The sequence below is a fragment of the Lontra canadensis genome, unplaced genomic scaffold, assembly GCF_010015895.1.
Source record: "Lontra canadensis isolate GAN:19392208 unplaced genomic scaffold, GSC_riverotter_1.0 scaffold112, whole genome shotgun sequence".
NCBI lineage: Eukaryota > Metazoa > Chordata > Mammalia > Carnivora > Mustelidae > Lontra > Lontra canadensis.
Genome location: NW_022631106.1, coordinates 5,156,765 through 5,177,035, shown reverse-complemented (window position 1 = coordinate 5,177,035; position 20,271 = coordinate 5,156,765).

The following is a 20,271-nucleotide window of genomic DNA, read 5'->3' as shown; positions in this document are numbered from 1 at the left end:
CTTAAACTTTTTATTCTTAATAAGTACAACCTCAAAAACTCACAGATGGGGGAAGCCATCAGACCTGGAAGATTAAGTGTTCTTAGTTAACCCAGCTAAGCTTTCAGAAATCTCTCAGTAAAATAATTACAAATTCTTCTAATATTCTTATTTTGCATGCAGTTTTGCTCAAAAAGGAGTATATTCGAAACTTCTTGGCTTCTAAGAAAATCTTCCACACACTAGAATAGTCGATGATAATTATGAAACAAAAGCCAGTCCCCACTTCCAAATTATAATATTATAAGGGATGCCTGGGTGGCTCAGTTGGTTAAGAGTCGGACTCTTGATTTCAGCTCAGGTCATGAACTCAGGGTCATGAAATGAGCTCTGTGCTCAGCCCCGAGTCTGCTTAGGATTCTCTCTCCCCTGTCTCTCTCCCCCACTCCACGCACGCACTCTCTCTCTAAAATAAATAAATAAATCCTTAACAAGAAATTAAATAAATAAATAAAATATTAAAAAGGGTGAAATAAGGAAGAAGAAGGTGATTATATCTCAGAGGAGTGATGTGATGGGTGAAGTTTTCTCTAATATCTGCACATGACGAGTGAGAAGAGACTATTTCTCTCCAGACACCAGTGTTGAACTCTACAGTTTCAACAGAAGGAAAGGAGAAATGGAAAATTGGACATCCTGCCCAAACCCCAGTGCTGGGAATCCATGCTCTATGTAAGAGGAAGACTTCTCCTTTCAGACAATTGAGATCCTGTCCAGGATTGCAATGGCTCCCACACCCACATGCGCCCTCCCATTCTTCCCAGGCAAATACTCGCCTATCATTCCTTGAAGTGCTGCCTTCTTCCTTAATTCTCCCCCCTCTCCCCCAGTCTTCCAGAACAGCCAATATTCCCTCTAAACACCTTAACTCTCCAATCCAGGATTGCATCTTGCATACTTCTCAAATTCAAATGAACCCTAAACATCCATGTGTCCAAGTAGAGACTTTGGGGAGGACAAGATAGGTACCATGTGAGCAGGGATGAAAGTGGAAGGGGTTGTTATTTATTCTAGGTTGTAACTCCTTTGCTCTATGAGAATTAGAATATCATCTTTATACTGAACCCAGAAGGGCAGTTTTCCATAAATAACCCTTATCATGTCAATGTGATATAATTGCCACTTATTCTTCTCAAATTACAAAGCTTCCTTTCAGGAGAGTAGTGAGGCATAAGTGTTCTTAATAGCTTTTTTGTAACTTCTAAATTTTCCCCTTGAACAGAAAAAGGAACCAGTTTTCTAGAGGAGGTCATGCGTAGGGGCAATTATATGTCTGGGTTTTCAAGGATTGAGATTTGGGAGTTATCTAAATGATAACTAAAGTCAGAGAAGCAGATAAGATTATCTTCTCCCATTACCTGGATATAGAATGAAAACAAAAATGCTCTTCTGACAGAATATTAAAAGGGATGACATATACACGAGAAGCTTGGGAAGACCAATGTGCTGACCAGGGGCATAAGAACTTTCTGGGGATGTTGCAACATCAGAGAAGTTGATGTGGAAAAGACGTTGTTCATTAGACTTGGTAACAAAAAATGTTTGAGTGTGTTTACCAAAAGCAGTGTATATGCATTGGAGAGGCAGAAGCCAGATCATAATGAGTTCAAGAGTGAATGGAAGGTCTAGAACATTTCTAGAACTATGGCAAATTCAATACCCTGAATCAACCTCTCTACTGGAATAATGAATATACTGGGTAAAAACACAACTAAAATGAAAACAACAACAACAAAAACAGCCAAACAAACAAATAAAAACCCACCAAACCCACAACTCTTTAAATGCATTGCTGAGCTGACCTGGTATTAAAGAATATTCATGTCAGAAAAAAGGAAACCAGGAACCATAGGACATAGTCTAGGTTCCAACTTGCAGGCTTTTGTCAGAACATCCCTGAGGTTCCCAGCTCTCACACTAAGAATGACATGGGCTGTGGAGGCGAATCGTAAGCCTATGACCACTTCAAGCAGGAGGAAGTCGAGTCCATTCCCACGTAAAGCTGGGGACCCAAAGGTTTTACCCTCAGGGGGAAAAAAAAGAGAGAGATGAATTTCTTCTGTTAAATTTCTTGGTGATTGAAAGGAGAACAAATTTGCTCCTTAGAATCTGGAACAGCAAATGATCCTGTATGGGAGATTTTATTCTGAATTCTTAATATCTATGAAATCCAAAATCAAATTTAAAGATTGGTAGCACACCCAGGCAACTAGTAGAAGCAAAAGTAAATCTTCTCTAAGGCCTCACAGAATTCTCACATGGACATTCCTGAAACAAGAGTGGTTCATGTTAAAAAATAATACAGATGCAGTAAAAAAAAAAAAAAAAATTAAAATTAAATTAAAGAATTAAATAAATTAAAATTAAATTTAAAAATGTAAAAAAAACATTACAGATGCAGTAAGCACTCCAAAATATGCATTGAAGTGTCTTGGGGGGGTGCCACAGAGTAAGCACAGGAATGCCAGAAGAGGGTTCACATTTTTGAAGGGAGCCCAGTGATACTTGGCATCTGCAGACTCAGAGAATAACTAACCCAGTCACCGTTTCCATCTCAAATCATGCTACATTTTTGTCAACGACTCTATTAAATCATTGAGAAGCTACATGATTAAAAAAGGAAAAAAAAATTAAGAGCATGTGAGCATCAGTGTAAAACCAGAATGGAGAAGTCAGTGCCCCATCTTTTTCCAAGATTTGAGAAGTTGTATGCCACCCAATGGTGCACACATCTCATTAGCACACAGTTGTGATTACTAATTATGGAGCAATATTTTAATTATGCTATTTACTTATGTAATTAGAAAATAATATAAATTATAAATTATAATTATGTCATTATTTATGTAACTAATTATGGAAACTTTTTTTAATGTGAATTTTTTTTTTCAAACAGTTCATCGATTGCTGGAACATAAATACTTACGAAGTGGCTTGAACCTACCTACTAGCAGATACTTCTTTTGGTTTGGGGACTTTGAATTCATCACAGGAATTGATTTGGGTTCTCTGAGAAGTAGATGCCATTACAGAGTTGAAACTATGGGAGGCGCTTTGGGGTTAATGCCTGTGACAAGTAAAGGAGAGGGGAAGAGAAGTAGATAAAGAAATCATGGAGATTATGATGCAGGCCTAGTAACTCCAGTAGAAGGAGAGAAGGAGGAAGGACTGGATAGGAGAAGGACAGGCAGGGTTACAGCTCTGAGAAAGTCTCACGAGCCTAAAAGGAGGTTCAGATGTAAGAATGGCCCATGGAAGAGTCCTGCCTGGAGAAGAAATGGCCAAACCCTGATTTCTTATTGTGTTCAGCCATTTGCTGCAATTCAGCTGCCCAGGGACAATGTGACTTAAAGCAGATTCAAGCACTGAAGGGGAAGGAACCAGTTCTCTGCTCCCCCCACAGCATCTTTCTCACAGGACTCACTGAGCAGTGCTGTCTACTCTTGGAGTTGCGAGGGTATATGGAAAAGATCAGAGAGGAGCTCTTTCATGGGCTTCTCTTCCTGAGCAGAATTTAGAAGAGGGAGAATTTTAGGAGGACCAGCACCCCACCATCACTGCATTAGCTGCGAGGCTACAACTACTATTCATTGTCTTCCCCCTACCTTCCCATTCTGAACTGCCCTTACCCTCAGCTCTCACCCCTGCAGTTTTGGGTAGCTTATTGATAGTATTGCCCTAAGAGACCCATTGTTAACGTAGTGATCCTTGTTTATTACATCTTCCTCAGATCCCACTGGCTATACTTTTCCATCCATAATGATCATTGGGAAAAGAGTACCAAAAGATGCCTAGGCTCATATAGGGCCCAATATCCTACTTCCTGCTTCCAATCTATAAAAGCAGATCTACTCTCTCTTATGATTAACTAAAGGGATATATAGACTGGGTTTCCCTCTAAACAAGTGGAAAGGGAAAAAAATGAGAAAAGAACAAGGAAAAAATCCAAAAGATAGAAAAAAATGATAGGAAGGGAAAAAAGACACATAAAAAAGGAAAAATACGAATATACAATAAGTAAGAAGTTAAAAATAATCTAAATTAAACAGTGAACACAATATATATATATATATAATCAGTGAGCTGAATCTCCAGTTGAAAGTACAGGTTTAAGTCTGATTAAAACAAGATAATAAAAGAATAACAAGTAAAAGAAACATATTCATCATTCATAAGAGAGAAACCTTGAGGAATAGAGTAGAGAAAATTTAAATCTCAGGATAAGGAAAAAGAGACACTAGGTGCACACGAACAAAAGGAAACCTGGTGTAGTTATAGTAATTTTAGACCAAATATCATTTTATTAAAAAAAGCTGTATTAATGAAATAATAATAAAACATTTAATTCAGCAGGAAGACATGACAGTTTTAAACTAACACATAATAAAATAGTCTCAAAAATACAAAAGGGATAGGGGTGCCTGGGTGGCTCAGTGGGTTAAAGCCTCTGCCTTCAGCTCAGGTCATGATCTCAGGGTCCTGGGATTGAGCCCCACATCGGGCTTTCTGCTCAGCAGGGAGCCTGCTTCCTCCTCTCTCTCTGCCTGCCTTTCTGCCTACTTGTGATCTCTGTGTGTCAAATAAATAAATAAATAAAATCTTAAAAAAATTAAAAAAAAATACATAAAGGATAAATCAACAGGCTTCAAAAGAAAATGAATTCGTCTGCCATCCTAGTGAGAAGATTTAACATACATATTTCAATAGATGACAGAGCACGGTAACAAATAGGACAAATTAACAAAACATGGGGATATAAAACATTTGAATATTATAAGTTAAAAATTTCATCTGATAGGTATAAATAGAAATCTGTCCAATCAGTTGAAGACAAGTTATTCCTAAACAGCACACATGGAATAATTATGACAAAATGCTAGTCCAGAAAGCCCTCAAAAAGATATGAAAGGACCTGTAACACACAGAGCATTTTGCCTGCTCTGAAGTCAATAAAATGAAATTAGAAATCATAACAAAAAAGATAATTAGAAATACCCATATATTTATAAATTATAAATCATGTTCTAAACAACTCATGGGTCAGAGAATAAATCATAAGGGAAATTAAAAAATTAAAACAGAATTATAACAGAACAATAGTGAATAAATCTATGTTCTGTAGCTAAAGCTAAATTCTCAAAAGAATGTGGTAGCTTTGAACACTTACAAAGAAAGTCTCAGACTTAATGAATCAATTACCCAACCTAGAAATTATCTAAGGAGAAATAAGATAAGCCCAAACAAAATAAAAAGAGAAAAAATGAAAGAGGAGATCATTTTCTAGAAACATAAAACTTCCAAAACTACCTCAAGAAAAAATATCCAGCATCATACTGAAACAATTTTAAAAATGGACTCAGAACAAAATTTTTTTCTCCTATTTTTCCCTACAAAATACAAAAACAGGCACTTGATTTCTTCATCGAATTCTACCACTCAAATAATACTTTCAGAATATAGGAACAAAGAGAAATACTCAGTATAAACTTCATATCCAAATTGAAAAAGGACAATACAAAAAAAAAAAAAACCACAGATCTATCTCCTACATGCATATAGATATAAAAATCATAAACAAAATATTAGCAAATAAAATTCAGTATTATATGTTTTAAAAATAAGAAAATTCATCAAGAAAAATAGAAAAAGCAATTTTCTAGGAAAATAAAGTGGGCTTAACGTCAGAAAACTGATTGATGTAATTCAATGCATTAGAGATTAAACAAGAAAACCAATATTGTTGTCTCAATAAATGCAGAGAAAAATTAGATGACACTCAGCTTCCATTTATAGTTTAAAATAGAACAAGCATCTTAGCAAATTATAACCAAAGAATTTCCTTAAGATAATAAAAGAATTTCCCAGGGGTCTCTCACATTTCTGCACATCTTGTGGGCAGACACATTAGCTGCCTTTGTTTTGGATGATGTTTTTCAAAGATGCTTATATTGCAAACAACCTTGAAATATAGTGAATCCGTCCAAAGGGCAGATTTGTTTATTGTTTAGTAGAAGAAAGATAATAGCTCAATCAAAGTGGTGGTGTACGTAACCCCCGCCTCCATTACTCCACAAAGATCAACAATTAGACCACTTATTCATGACCAAAAATAGCCCAGGGATGGGTCTGGTGTCCACTTAGGAAACTTTACTGAAACAGCAGAGCAAAAACAAAACAAAATAAACAAACAAACAAAAAAAACAACTCTGAGAATAGCTTCACCCAAAGGGAAGGAAAACAGCTTTGTTTCACCTGCACCATTGATCCCTCAGGCTGGCCATGCTAAGCCGGTGCTGAGAAGGAACTCCCCACTTAGAAAAAGTTCCCTTCATGGAGAAAGGGAGACTAGAGTGAGTGACCACATTCCCCAGCCTTTCAGAGCATCCTACAAAGGACTTGCATCCTCTTCACTCCACCTGGAATTCAGCAAAGCTGAGATGGGCACACACACAGGAGCAACCAAGATTCCCATGGAGCTGCTCTGCAGGCAACTGGACACCAGCTTTTGCCACAGAAGAAATCAAAAGCTAACACCACCACCACAGGCCCCCTGCAGGTTTTACTGGGTTTGGGTCCAAAAGGTATTCCCATTCACAGGTATTAACGTCCTGATTCTCTCCTGACTCCCTCCATCCCAACTGCCCTTGTAGGACCCACAACCACACCAGCAGCCAGCCCTGGTTTCTGTGGCTTCACAAGTGCAAAACACCTGCCTACACCCCTGAATTGTCCCCCACTATCATGTGTGCATTGTTTCTGCATCTGCACACGGATCACCTGATGCCCATCCCAGGCCTGCACCGCCATTCATCTCGGGGGAAACTGTGTAGCTGTAAGACTTCACACTCTCATCCAGAGCCTCTTCAGCTACCTGAACCTTGCCCTGTCCTTGTCACTGGCTGGCATAACAGAGCTCACTTGTTCTACCTTCTTCCTGACTCCAGCCTCCACTGCTGTGCCCCTGTGGAAAGACCTGTCATCCACAGTAAAGCATGCCAGCAGCCAGGGTCCTTATAGCTGGCAGTGTGCCTGCATATGGCCTCAACCATTGCCTTTGGGACTGGACCCCACCATTACATGGGTGTCTATAACCAACTCCTGCTACTAGACAAGCACCTACAACTGGTCTCTGCATCTGAGTCTACACCACGGACTCTAGCCACCACCACTGCCTGCCTTAGTCTCTATTCACTGAGGACCCCAATAGCTCTCGAAAGCACTGTAGATCCTCACAGTGCTAGCTAAGGACCACATAATTGTGCATGTTGTGGACCCCATCAAATTGAGATGAAGAGATATCAACGACTCCCAGCCCCAAGACTTAGAGTCACCACACACCTCTACACTTGATGCCCTGCACCACTAGACCCAGAATCACAGAACATTCCAGCACACCCCCACTTGTAAGGGAAGGGTTTTCTTACCGAAGTCAATCTATAAAGTCTAGAAGAAGTGACTGCTTTTTCAAATGTGCAGACACATATGCAAGGCTACAAGGGTCATGAAAAATCAGGGTAACATGACAGCATAAAAGGAACATAGGAGACTTCCAATAACTGACCTCAAAGAAATGAAAATACATAAAGTGCCCAACAAAGAATTCGAAATCATTGTTTTAAACATGCTCAGAGAACTGTAAGAGAACACAGATAAATAATTTGATTAAATCAATAAAAAAAAAAACTAAGAAATGCCATACAGAAATAGAAAACATGAAAAAGAACAGAATTTTTGGAGTTGAAAAATGCAATGACCAAATAGAATAATTTAATACAGAGCTTCAACAGTAGACTTGACCAGAAAGAAGAAAGAATCAATCAGCTGTACAACAGAGTGATTGAAATTATCCAATAAGAGGAGGGAAAAAATGAAAGAAAAGAAAGGAGTGAAGAAAGCCCATGAGCATGGGACCATTAAGGGAAACAAAGTATGCACCAGAAGTAAAAGAGAGGAAGAAGGGGGCAGAAAGCTTATTTAATGGATTGATGGCTGAGAACTTCCCAGTTCTTCCCAGAACCTGGGGAGAAATTTTGACATTGGAGTTAATAAAGCTAATAGGTCACCCCAAAATTTTAATACAAAACAGTTTTCTCTGAGACATATTATACTAAAACTCTGTAAAACTGAAGACACAGGGAGAAATTTTAAAAGCAACCAGTGAAAATAAATTCTCATACAAGGGAACCCTCCTAAGGTTATCAGCAGATTTCTCACCAGAAATCTTATAGGTCAGGAGAAACTTTTCAGGCCAGGAGAGAATGGGGTAATATAAACAATGTTCTGGAAGAAATAAACTGCCAACCAATAATACTTTAACCAGCAAAGTTGTTCTTCAAAAATGAAGGCAAAGGGCACCTGGGTGGCTGAGTTGGTTTAAAGTCCAACTATTGATTTTAGCTCTGGTCATGATCTCATGAGGATGGGATCAAGCCCTACATCAGGCTCTGTGTTCAGCAGGGATCTGCTTGAGATTTTTCTCTCTCTCCTTCTGCCCCTCCCCCTCACAAGAGAGAGCTTGTGTGATCTCTCTCTCTTTCTCTCTCTAATAAATAAATAAATATTTTTTTAAAAAATGAAGGCAAGATAAAGACTTTCCCTAACAAAAGCTGAGGGAGTTCATTCCATTTAGACTGGTCTTATAAGAAATGCTGCACAGAAGTCTTCAAGCTAAAAGGAAGGATGCTAAGTAGTAATATGAGAATATGTAATACTATACAGCACCCTGGTAAAGAAAATATATATTCAGATTCAGAATATTCTAACTCACTTAACTCTAGTAAAAAGCTTAAAAGACAAAAGTGCTTAAAATAGCCATTTCAATAAATGGTGCTGGGAGAACTGGATATCCACATGCAAAAGAACAAAATTTGACCCTTATTTAACACCACTCGCAAAAATTAAATTGAAATGGATTAAGGACTTAAACACAAGGCATGAAACTGTAAAATTCCTAGAAGAAAATGCAAGGGACACATTCTTCGACCTCAGTCTTGCCAGTGAGTTTTTTTGGATGTTTGTGACATCAAATGTACAAGCAACAAAAACGAAAGTCCAAAAGTGAAACTACATTGAAATAAAAATCACCACACAGTTAAAGAGACAATGAACAAATGGAAAAGCATTTCAAATGGCAAAAAAAAAAAAAAAAATTTTTTTCAAACCACATATCTGATAGGCTTAATATCCAAATATATGAGGAACTCATACAGCTCAATAGCAAAAAAAAAGAGTCCAATTAAAAAATAAGAAGAGGAATTAAACAGATATTTTCCCAGAGAAGACATATAATTGGCCAATAAGTACGTGAAAAGATATTCAATATCACTAAGCATCAGGAAAATACAAATCATAAGATAATATATCACACCTGTTAGAATGGCTATTATCAAAAAGACAAGAAATAACAAATGTTGTTAAGTATGTGGAGAAATGTGAACTCTTGTGTACTCTTGGTGGGAATGTAAATTAGTATGGCCGTATGTATGTATGTACAAAGATGCCTTTAAAAATTCAAAATATAACTGCCATTTGAACTAGCAATCTTACTTCTGAGTATTTATCTAAGAGAAATGAAATCACCATATCGAAGAGATAACTGTACTCTCATATTCATTGCAGCATTAATGGCAATAGCCAAGACATGAAAACAACCTAAATGCCCATCAATGGATGAATGGATAAAGAAGATATGGTGTATATATACAATGGAATAATATTTATCCATAAAAAAGGAAATTCTGGGGCACCTAGGTGACTCAGTTGGTTCAATGTCCGACTCTTGATTTTGGCTCAGGTCATGATCTCAGGGGTCCTGGGATCAAGCCCTGCATCAGGCTCAGCGCTCAGCAGGGAGTCTGCTTGAGGATTCTTCACCCTCTCTCTAAAATAACTAAATAAATAAATCTTTAAAACAAACAAACAAGGGTGGGGGGGGTACTTGGGTAGCTTAATGGATTAAGTGTCTGTCTTCAGCTCATGTCATGATTCCAGGGTCCTGGGTAGGATGGAGTCCCACATTGAGCTCCTTGCTCATCAGGGAGCCTGCTTCTCCCTCCCTCTGCTTGCGCTCTCTCTCTCTCTCTCCCTCTCATACAAATAAATAAATAAAATATTTTTAAAAAAGAAAGAAAAGAGGTAATTCTGCCATTTATGACTGCATGCATGGACCTTAACGGCATTATGCTAAGTGATATAAGTCAGACAGAGAAAGACAAATACTGTATGATCTCATTTATATACAGAACATAAGAACATCAAACTCGAAGAAGCAGGGGCAGAGGAGTGAGAGGCAGGGGCAGATGTTGGTCAAAGGGTGCAAACTCCCAGGTAGAAGATAAGTAAGTTCTGGAGACCTAATGAATGCAGTGGTGACTGTAATTAACAATACTGTATTGTATACTTGATTGTTGTTATGAGAGCAGAGCTTTAATGTTCTTACATTACAACAGCAACAAAATGGTAATTATATGAGGTGAAGGATGTGTTAACTAACCTTATTATGACAACATTTCATAACATATGCATATATCAAATCATCATATTATGCACTTAAACCTACACAATGTTATGGGTCAATTTCTCAGTATATCTGGGGTCAGGAGAGGAAAGATGGAAAGAAAGTGCTTATAGAGATACATAGTGTTCATTTTAAATGTTCTGATAAAGGAATACCTAAGCAAGGACCTGAAAGAAGTGAGGGATTAAGCTGTGCAGATATCTGAGGCAAGAACTTTCCAGGCAGACATAAAATTAAGTGTAAAGCAAAACCTGGACTAGAGAAGCAAATGAGGTGCTTCGGTTGCAAAATGTAAGGAAGCCACTGACTCCCAACTCGTGCAAGTAACAGTTAATCCTAGAGAGGACCTGGAGGCAAGCTGTACCTGGCAAGTTTCAGGAGCTGTAGGTGCTCAGTGTGCCAGAGCAATGGAACCAATAGGAGAGCAGCTGCTGAGGTCAGAGGTGAAAGGAGGCCCCCTTAGGATTCCCGGGCATTGCAAGGAGATTGGCTTTCATCTCAGTAAGATGAATAGTCATTGTAAGGTTTAGGGCTGAGAAGAGCTCTAACAAAAGTTTTAAAAGAAAAAAAGAAAAAAGAGGAATAAAAATTTTGAAAGAATGAAATAAAACTGCCCTCTTAGCAAGTGATATAAATTACCATAGAAAAACTAAAAATATCAACAGCATGTTGGAAAAATCAGAGACGAGTATGGTTGTTGGATTTGAAATCAACAATTAAACTAATAACATTCCTTTATGACAGAAATACCAAGAAGAAAATATTATAGAAATGAATATCTGATTTATAAGAACAAATGAAAAAAATCTGTGTACTAACTGAATAATATCCACAGTCTTTATGCATAAAATTTTAAAACTTTATTAAGACATAAAGAAAGCCTGGAATAAATTGAGTTGTGTGTTATGCACAGGATTTAATATTTAAAGACATCAATTGTATCAAAAAAATCAATGGATTTAATAAAAAAAAAAAAAGAAAAGAAAATGTGTTCTTTTGTGGCAAAGTTCAGAGAGGCTCATTGTCCATTGCAAAAGTTTTAAGTGCCTTAAGCTTGTGTTTCCTCTCCTATGACATAACTCACCCTGTGTGCAGACATTCGCATACCCTCTTCACATCATCCTCTGGGAACTGGGGTTTGGAGAACCTGCACAAAAATGATGACATTCTCGCTACTTCTACTAGCTATGACAAAGAGATATCCTCTGCCTCTTTCTGGTAGTTTCATGTTCTCCATCAGCATCTGTGTAACTATGACAGACTCATTTGTTAACTAGAAGGTAGGTTGTCCATATGAGAAAAAGTGAAATTGGATTCCCACCTGAAACCACACATCAAAATCAAATTCAGGCTGATTAAAGGCTTACATGCAAAAGCGAAATATTTAAAACTTCAAGATGACCTTTTAGGAGAATCTTTATGACCTCAAGGCAAAGAAGAATTTGTGTCAGAGAAGTTGGAATTGTAATAAAAATTGATAAATTTAAATCCTTTAATATAGCAAATTGCGATTTATAAAAAGGTCATGATGATAGTGAAAAGATAAACCATAAAATGGGAGAAGATATTGCTGATACCTGTAATTGACAACGGAGTAGTATTTAGAATAAGTAAAGAACTCCTAAAATTATCCAAAAGAGAAAAACAAATCAATGTTTTAAGAAAAGACAAATGCTATGAAAACACGTTTTACTGAAGGTATATAAAAGGCTCTTAAATACATGGAAAGGGTCACAAATCTTATTTGGAGTCATGGAAAGGCAAATTATAATTATAATGAGGTTCCTTTCCCACCAATTGAATTGTCACATATTTTCATTTCAAGCCAGCTTATATCCAACATTGAATAGGATGTGAGATATCAGAAACTTTATGGCTGGTAGGTGGGTAAATTGGTACATTTTTTTTTAAATGTTTGGCATTAAAGCTGAACATGCATGTATCTTTCAATCCCCCAAGTCCAATCCTAGGTATATAGCCACAGAAGTGGTTGCACAAATGAACCAAGGGATCTTTAAAATGTCCACAGCCACATTGTCCATAATAGCAAATCCTGGAATCAGCTAATAACCTTAAGTAGCAACAATGGACAAATAAATGGTGCCACATTCACACAATGAAGTATAGCACTAAAAATCAATTAATAACTCTGCATGAATTAACATGAATGGATCTGAAAAGTATAACATTGAAAAAAGGAAATATAATACAGTATAGTTACTGATTAAAAAGTTCTAAAACAGGTGAAAAAAATAAGGTAGTACTTGAAGACACACATATATGAATATAATTGGAATGAAAAAGTAACTAAAGTATTGGCATAAAAATCAAGATAATATTATGGTCGTCTTTTCTGACAAAGAAGGAGCACCTCGTGTTGAGGGTATAGGGGCAATTTCTAAGGACATAAAATGCTTTGTTGCCTAATCTTGGCTGTGGGTCCAAGACCATTAAGTTAATTGCTATTCTTTTAAAAAGTGTAGGGTGCACTCATTTTATAGGTATAATGTATTTCACAGTAAAATTTCAAAAACATTTTAAATAGAATGGTGTGATAACTTCTTCAATATAGACAGTATGAAATATAGAAAGCTGAAATGTCCTCTGGAGTCAACAGAGACCAACTACCCTTTTTAAATCATGTTTTGGCATTACAGCTCAAATATCTCTCCCAAAAGTCACTTCCCACTGTGATGTAGCATACATCTCACACACACTTCTCTCGTTGCATCCAAAATTGGGCTCTCTGGCTCATGGACATGCCTTTCCTCCCCTGTTTTTTGTTTTTTTTTTAAAGTGAAATTATGAGATACATGTTCCTTTTTTTTTTTTAAGATTTTATTTATTTATTTGACAGAGAGAGAGACACAGTAGAGAGGGAACACAAGCAGGGGGTGTGGGAGAGGGAGAAGCAGGCTCCCTGCAGAGTAGGGAGCCCAATGCAGGGTTCGATCCCAGGACCCTGGGATCATGAGCTGAGCAGAAGCCAGAGGCTTTACGACAAGCCACCCAGGTGCCCCAGGAGATGTGTGTTCTTTTGCAGGCAAAGGCTAAGAGACAACTACCAACTCCAGTGCTTTTAGCTTTTAAGGGTGTCCATTTTTCTGTGGTTATACAATACTTCACTGTGAGTTAATATTATAAAAGTAGTGTGATGAGTCAAACAGGCAATCCTGAGGGAAATCTGGGCAGATGTCAGGGTAATGCCACACTCAAAATAGCACCAGATTATGACACCTCCAGGACACAGAAAAGTAATTTTTACAGCACAGAGTCCGACTCTTGTCCCCATATCAAAACTTCAACTCACTTCATCTCTGTCTTATCATTTTTCTTTGGCCAAAGATATCTATTGATTCTTTCATTCATGCATTCATAGAAAATCTAAAGCCAGGGGGCTAAAGGATGGTGAAAGTACCTATCAGAGAGAGAAGTAAGGAAAAAGACAGTGGATTCCTCAAACAAATTAGAAATTTTGATTACTACTGCTCGAGGCCAGCAATATTTGTGTGTTTCAGGCCCAAGGGTGCCAGGCCGACTGTGGAAAAGACAAAATTAATTAATGTTTTCTGAGATTAATTAGAAAATTAAATGGAAGTATAATGAAAACCAGCATGGCTTAGCTCACTGGATTTATAACGGTGTGCCACTAAAATTTCAGAGTTGTTCAAAATTTCTATGTATTATTTGAATAAAAATGCAGTGAGGGGGTGCCTGGGTGGCTCAGTGGGTTAAGCCTCTGCCTTCAGCTCTGGTCATGATCTCAGGGTCCTGGGATTGAGCCCCACATCAGGCTTTCTGCTCAGCAGGGAACCTGCTTCCCCCTCTCTCTCTGCCTGCCTCTCTGCTACTTGTGATCTCTGTCTCTCTCTGTCAAATAAATAAACAAATAAGTCTTTTTTAAAAATGCAGTGAGATTGGCTATAATCCACCCCCCCAACTCTAGCACCTAAATCCATGCAGAAATACTAGGGCCTTCACAGTATTATAAAGCATACAGCTATCTGAGAGCTCTGGTCTCAGTTAAAGTTCTTCAAAGCACCTTTATGTGGTATCAATTTAAATGCTCCAATTTTGGAGGTGGAATTTTGGAAGATTGCCACACACTATTTTGTTGGCCTCTCTGCTGGATGGTCCTTCTGGATTTCACATGCTTTTTTACAGCTGAAATATTTTTGGTCAATGCATGACATCTTCCATCAACCAGAAGAGGCATGAGAAAAGCCAGTGGGGGTGTACAAAAAAGCCAGAGAAGCAAGACTTCAAATTTGCCACATGGAAGTTATGTGACAGAAATTTTCGCCTTCTTTGAAGATGATTCTTATTTTCTGTAAAATGGGTGTATTTTTAAATGTTCCACATGTCCATTTTGAGCTGTCAAATAATGGGGAAAAAAAACAAACAAACAGGAATTAGCCAATTATCATATGACAATCCCCATCGATGGGGGTTTTACTCTAACTTGATGTGACTGGCGCCTAAGGGAATTCAATAACTGAAAATATAAGAAAATTTAAATTCAAATTTAAGTGCATACAATTCTGAGTAAAGGCAACTTTCATCAGACTTTAGACACATCTTCTGCTAAGGGTCTTGCTCAAAGCTTACCTCTGCCCACTTTTCAAACCCAGCTTTTCTGAGCTTATTTGTTTTCTGCTCTCTTTCTAGTGCATGTATATGTAGATGCTATCATAGAATGCATATTTGGATAAAGAAAAGAACAACCTAACTCTTCGGCTGGACACCAGCCAGGCAATCTCCAGATGCAGGAGAACGCAGCAGATAACTGATCCTGGAATGTCGTATGTTTCGAAAGCCTGTGAGTAGCATTAGAGCAGAGAATTTCTCCCATTTCCATGCCTGCCCTTTTTTGTTCTGATTTTTTTTGGAGGAGAGTAGTCTATTAGTAGTTGCGTTGTTGTTGTTTTAAACACATCTGCTACAATATGAACAATGGTCACGGTGAGAAATATTTTTAAGTTTTGAGATGTTTGATGTTATGCAATTTAAATAAAAAGTGTCATGTAAAAATTGTCCTCTTATTTTTTTCGGTTAGTAAGACTTCCTTATATAAAGACTGAGATTATAAATAAACACTACAGTTTGTTTCTTTTTAACTAGAATAAATTATTTCTCATGATGTAGTATTAAAATGTTTAGTGTTTAGATGATGTCTTCCAAAGGGGCCTCAGTGGAGCCTCATTTACTAACATATTCCTTGAATAAAGTTTTCTATGATGAAATAGTTTGGGAAATGCTACCTTCTCCCGGATTTACTTGGCACATGGGAAACATAAGTCCTGGAAAAATTCTTGAAAGAAGGAAACTGGTTTAAATTTGTGAAAACATGCTTCTCTACAGACAAAATTTTAATGATATATATATATATATATATATATATATATATATATATATAAATATCTTCAGATACTGATCCAATCTTTACATTTCCCAAAAATAGGAATTGGACTAGTCTTGAAAGATTCCTGCAGAGTTCCATAGGCCCATAATAAGTAGCAACATTTGGCAATATCGTGGTACAATGCACTGACTTCACCCTAGATTAGTAAAAAGAGAATTTTATTTGATACGGTATCTAACAATCCACATCATAGATCGCATCAAATTGAGATATAATCCCAGGACCTACAACAGCTAGAATGAATTCAATTCCTAGTAATCAGACTTTTATTCAGTAATTCGTATGTTTTAGCTTCCGAAGCAAATGTAATACGGTTCCCAAGCTGGTGCGTCGCTGTTCTCACCACAGGTAGAAGCATGAAGGTAGCTTTGCTGTGATTGGCAGACTTTGGAGATGTCAGCGTCCTCTGCGGTCTACCCCCCACCCCCCACCCCGGGCCCTCTTCTGTTTCCACGCTTCCACGGGCCCGGCCTCCACATTCTTCGTTAGCTCTCCAGGTGCTTGGGAAAGTCATCATGTTTAAGAAGCACTCCGCTATTGAAATAGGGGTCGTTCTCATTTTGTTCTTTTATTTTTCAGCTCTCAGGTCGCATGGCACCTTGGCACCAAATATAGGACCTAAAACAAAATGAAACAATTGGCAAGATGCTAACTTACTGCAGAGATGAAACTCTCAGCATACCCTCCAGAGAAGTCCGGGCTTTGCTGAAGGAGGTTTCCGCTGTTGACATATCCCGAACTGGGTTTCGCTTGTAAAACTGCCCCGTTACCTCTTGAGACTAATGACACAATGTAATGTAGCAATGATTTGTTCTGTTTTATTTCGACCGCTCGCGGAATGATCAGAGACTCGCTTCAGCTGTATTCAATCTAAAGTCCAGTTCCGAGGAATAATAACTTCAGTGAAGGTAGAGAAAGCAGGCTTTTTGGCTTTGGGCTTTCAAGATGAGCTAGATTCAAGAATAGAAGTGTGTGTGCGGGGGGGGTGGGGAGCCCATCCAGCCTCCGTGATGCAGTGGGAGCAAGAGGCAAGATTCAGGGTCTCTGGTGCCTGAGAAGTACCCGAGGGATGGGGGTGGGGTGGGGGGCGGAGCTTAATAAACAATTTCAGTCACACCAACATGAAGGACAGGCAGGAAACTGAAATTTCACGTGGAATAAAGCGAGAATCAGAGTCATCTGTTGCCACTGGTTCAGTGAGTCTTAATTTGAAACATAGTTCTCGAATCCCTTCCATTTCCTCACCCGAAAAGGAGAAAGCTTTCTTACCTGCATTTCTCTTCCCAAGAGGCCAGCCCCCAACCTCCCCGAGTGACAAAATCTCTTACTAGCATTTCGTTCAGATTTAGAGGGAGAGAAAATACCCTGGTGAACATGAAAATCTCTTCAACAGGGAAAACACCCTTCAACCGCTTTGCTGAGAAATCACTGCTTTGATAAAACCAGGGCCGCAGGAGCGGACACACACATTCGAAAATTCTTCAGACCCCTCTTTCTTGTTTTAAAATAAGATACAACCTCCACAACAGCCCGGCTTTTATCCCTGCTTTCAAATTATAACGTGCTCTCCAAGTTACAGGTCAGTGATGCCCATTCGAGGGGTACTTTCTTTCCCATTCTCCCTCGCTGCTCCCTGGTTCCTTAGCACGACTCTTACTTTATTATTGTTCAGGTAGCACTATGGAATAAAGACCTCAGGGGGGTAAAAAAAAAAAAAATATCAGTGCCCACGACACTTTGATGGCTTTTTCCTATGTAATTATACCCACTCTTGATAACACTAAAGACATCCCTTATTGGCGGTGGCACAGAGGCTTTTTTTTTCCACAGGGAGATGGATTGTTTCTTTGGACCTCAATGGTCTTCAAATTATCTGAGCACAGAAAAGGGAGCAGAGTGAATTTTATTTTAACTCATTTTATTTCTGAATTTATTTCCCAGTAGCTAGGAGGTGGTGGCTGCCCCAGCAGTCAAGTCAATTGTTATCTGTGGGACGTGATTATGTTTGGACCCAGTCGCTCATTTTGAGCAAGACACAGTTAATGAGGAGAGAAATGAAAAGTGCATTGAGTCACAGTGTGTTTGTGGTAATTTGTGACACATTTACTCCTCTCAGTTCTTTGTTTATTCCTCCCCCCTCCGCGCAGGTTCTGTGGAAAAAGGAGCAGATAAGTGAATTCACTGGTAGACAGTTAAGGGTGTTGAAAGTAATGAATCTCTCTATCTCCGCACCCATTGATGGCAGTAATTGGGACAGCATTCATCTCTGCAGTGAAATGCCAAGAAGGCTCATCTTAACGAAACATCTTTTTTTCCCATTATTTCACAACATATTTTTCATTGACTCTGCTAGTTTTTATTTTCCCTAAGTCCTTTTTTTTTTTTTTTTTGGTGTGCTCTTTGCCACTTTTCTAAATAATAGTCCATTAAACAGTTCACAGTGTGTGTTCTGTAGAAATGTAAAAAAGTGATTGGATGATACTAATTAAGGAAAGAGTTTGTTTCCACTTACTGCAGATCAATGGTGGGTTACATTAAAGCTTTACTTTGCGATGAGCTTAACACACAGGAACAGCTGTGCTAAATACATATTTCAAGACTCACAGGTAGGTCAAACAAACATTCCTTTCTTTGGAGAGTCTGCATGTTGGAACTATAAATTCTACTTGCAGAACTGTGGGGAGACACAAAGGCTAATTATTCACTGCAATCATTGTTAGTTTTAGTAGAAACTGTTAAGGATGAAATTAGGATTATGTTCAGTTACTTCTAGATCTACTTTAATCTGGTCCCTCCAGTGTATTGGTTTCACTGATATCTTTCCAGGCTGATTTTCAACTAAATTTCTGAGTGAATCAGATTTTGTCTCTCTCTCTCTCTCTCTCTATATATATATATATATATACACACACACACACACACACACATACAGACAGACAAAAAAAGAAAAAAATATATATACATACACACACATATATATGTGTGTGTATACACATATATATGCAAAATTTCTGATGCGTGTGTATATATATGTGTGTATACACACACACACACACACACACATATATATATATATATATATATATATATAATTTTAATGGGGAGGAGACAAGTCAATGTATTTTTGTCACTTATCCATAACTATCTTTGTGGTTATCTGCTGCTACATGTTGTTGGAATTCACTTATTTCCCAGCAATATGATTTTCTTCTACACACGTTGGAGGTACTATGGTCCAGTTCTGTGCAAGACAATCAACAGCCATTAATGACTATCACAAACTCTGAGGACCTCTTGGATTAACAGAATTATAGAGCAAAGAAAAGGAAGAGAAAATATCTATATTGGCCACATAATTTTAGTCTGTGATAGCGATATTTCAGACTGTATGCATGCAACCTATATTTATACACATTTCTTGTAGGAAATGTCATGTTTTGCTACAGTAATATTCTTTGTGCTACTTTTCTTAGACCTTTAGGTATATATGTTAAGTAGCTTATACCGATGTTCTGTTTCACCCAGTGTTGCTTGTGTACAACACTGTCCACAGCTGTTATGGGTTTGCATGATCACAGATATTTTCATGGATACAATTTTGCCATAATATTAATTTTCATCAGGTACAACTGCTGCTTGGGTTTGGGACTTAAAGGCTGGACTTTTCTAAAGAATGCGGTTGGTTAAAATGCTTGTGAGGGAGGAGGAATCCAAGATGGCGCTCTTGATCCTATACCTGACTTGCCTGGTGACTCAGAGCCAGTGACCCTACACCTCTCTCTAGTCATCGATAAATCCCTCCTTCATGGTGATGAGAATCATACCAGAGTAGCTATGTGCAACTGACTTCAATGAATCACGTCTCTGGAGGAAGATGCAAGCCGCGGTGGAAAGGTAGGGATTCGGGCTGTGAAAGAGCCCATTTCTTTCAACATGGGATCAAAAACTCAGGAGGCCACATTTGGTATGAGACTCAGCTTCTCAGGGGAGCCAAGAGAACTCATATGGGTTCTGAATAAAGGAAATAGTCTTTTGCATTTTCTGCATTCTAGGGCAACAAGATGAGACAGAAAGGGAATTCCCTGGTGTGTTGTGAACAACATTGCGTTCATGTAGATATATGTATTTTTATGTATCTTTTCCCCACGTCTTACCTTGATGTTTTCCTTTACTTCCTAGACATGTAACCTCTGCATTTCAGTTGCCTATCAACTAAAAGTAGTAATAGGGTCCTTATACCAGATTTCTGATGAAGGCTAAAAGAATCCCAAAAATAGTATATGGGAAGGTCTTT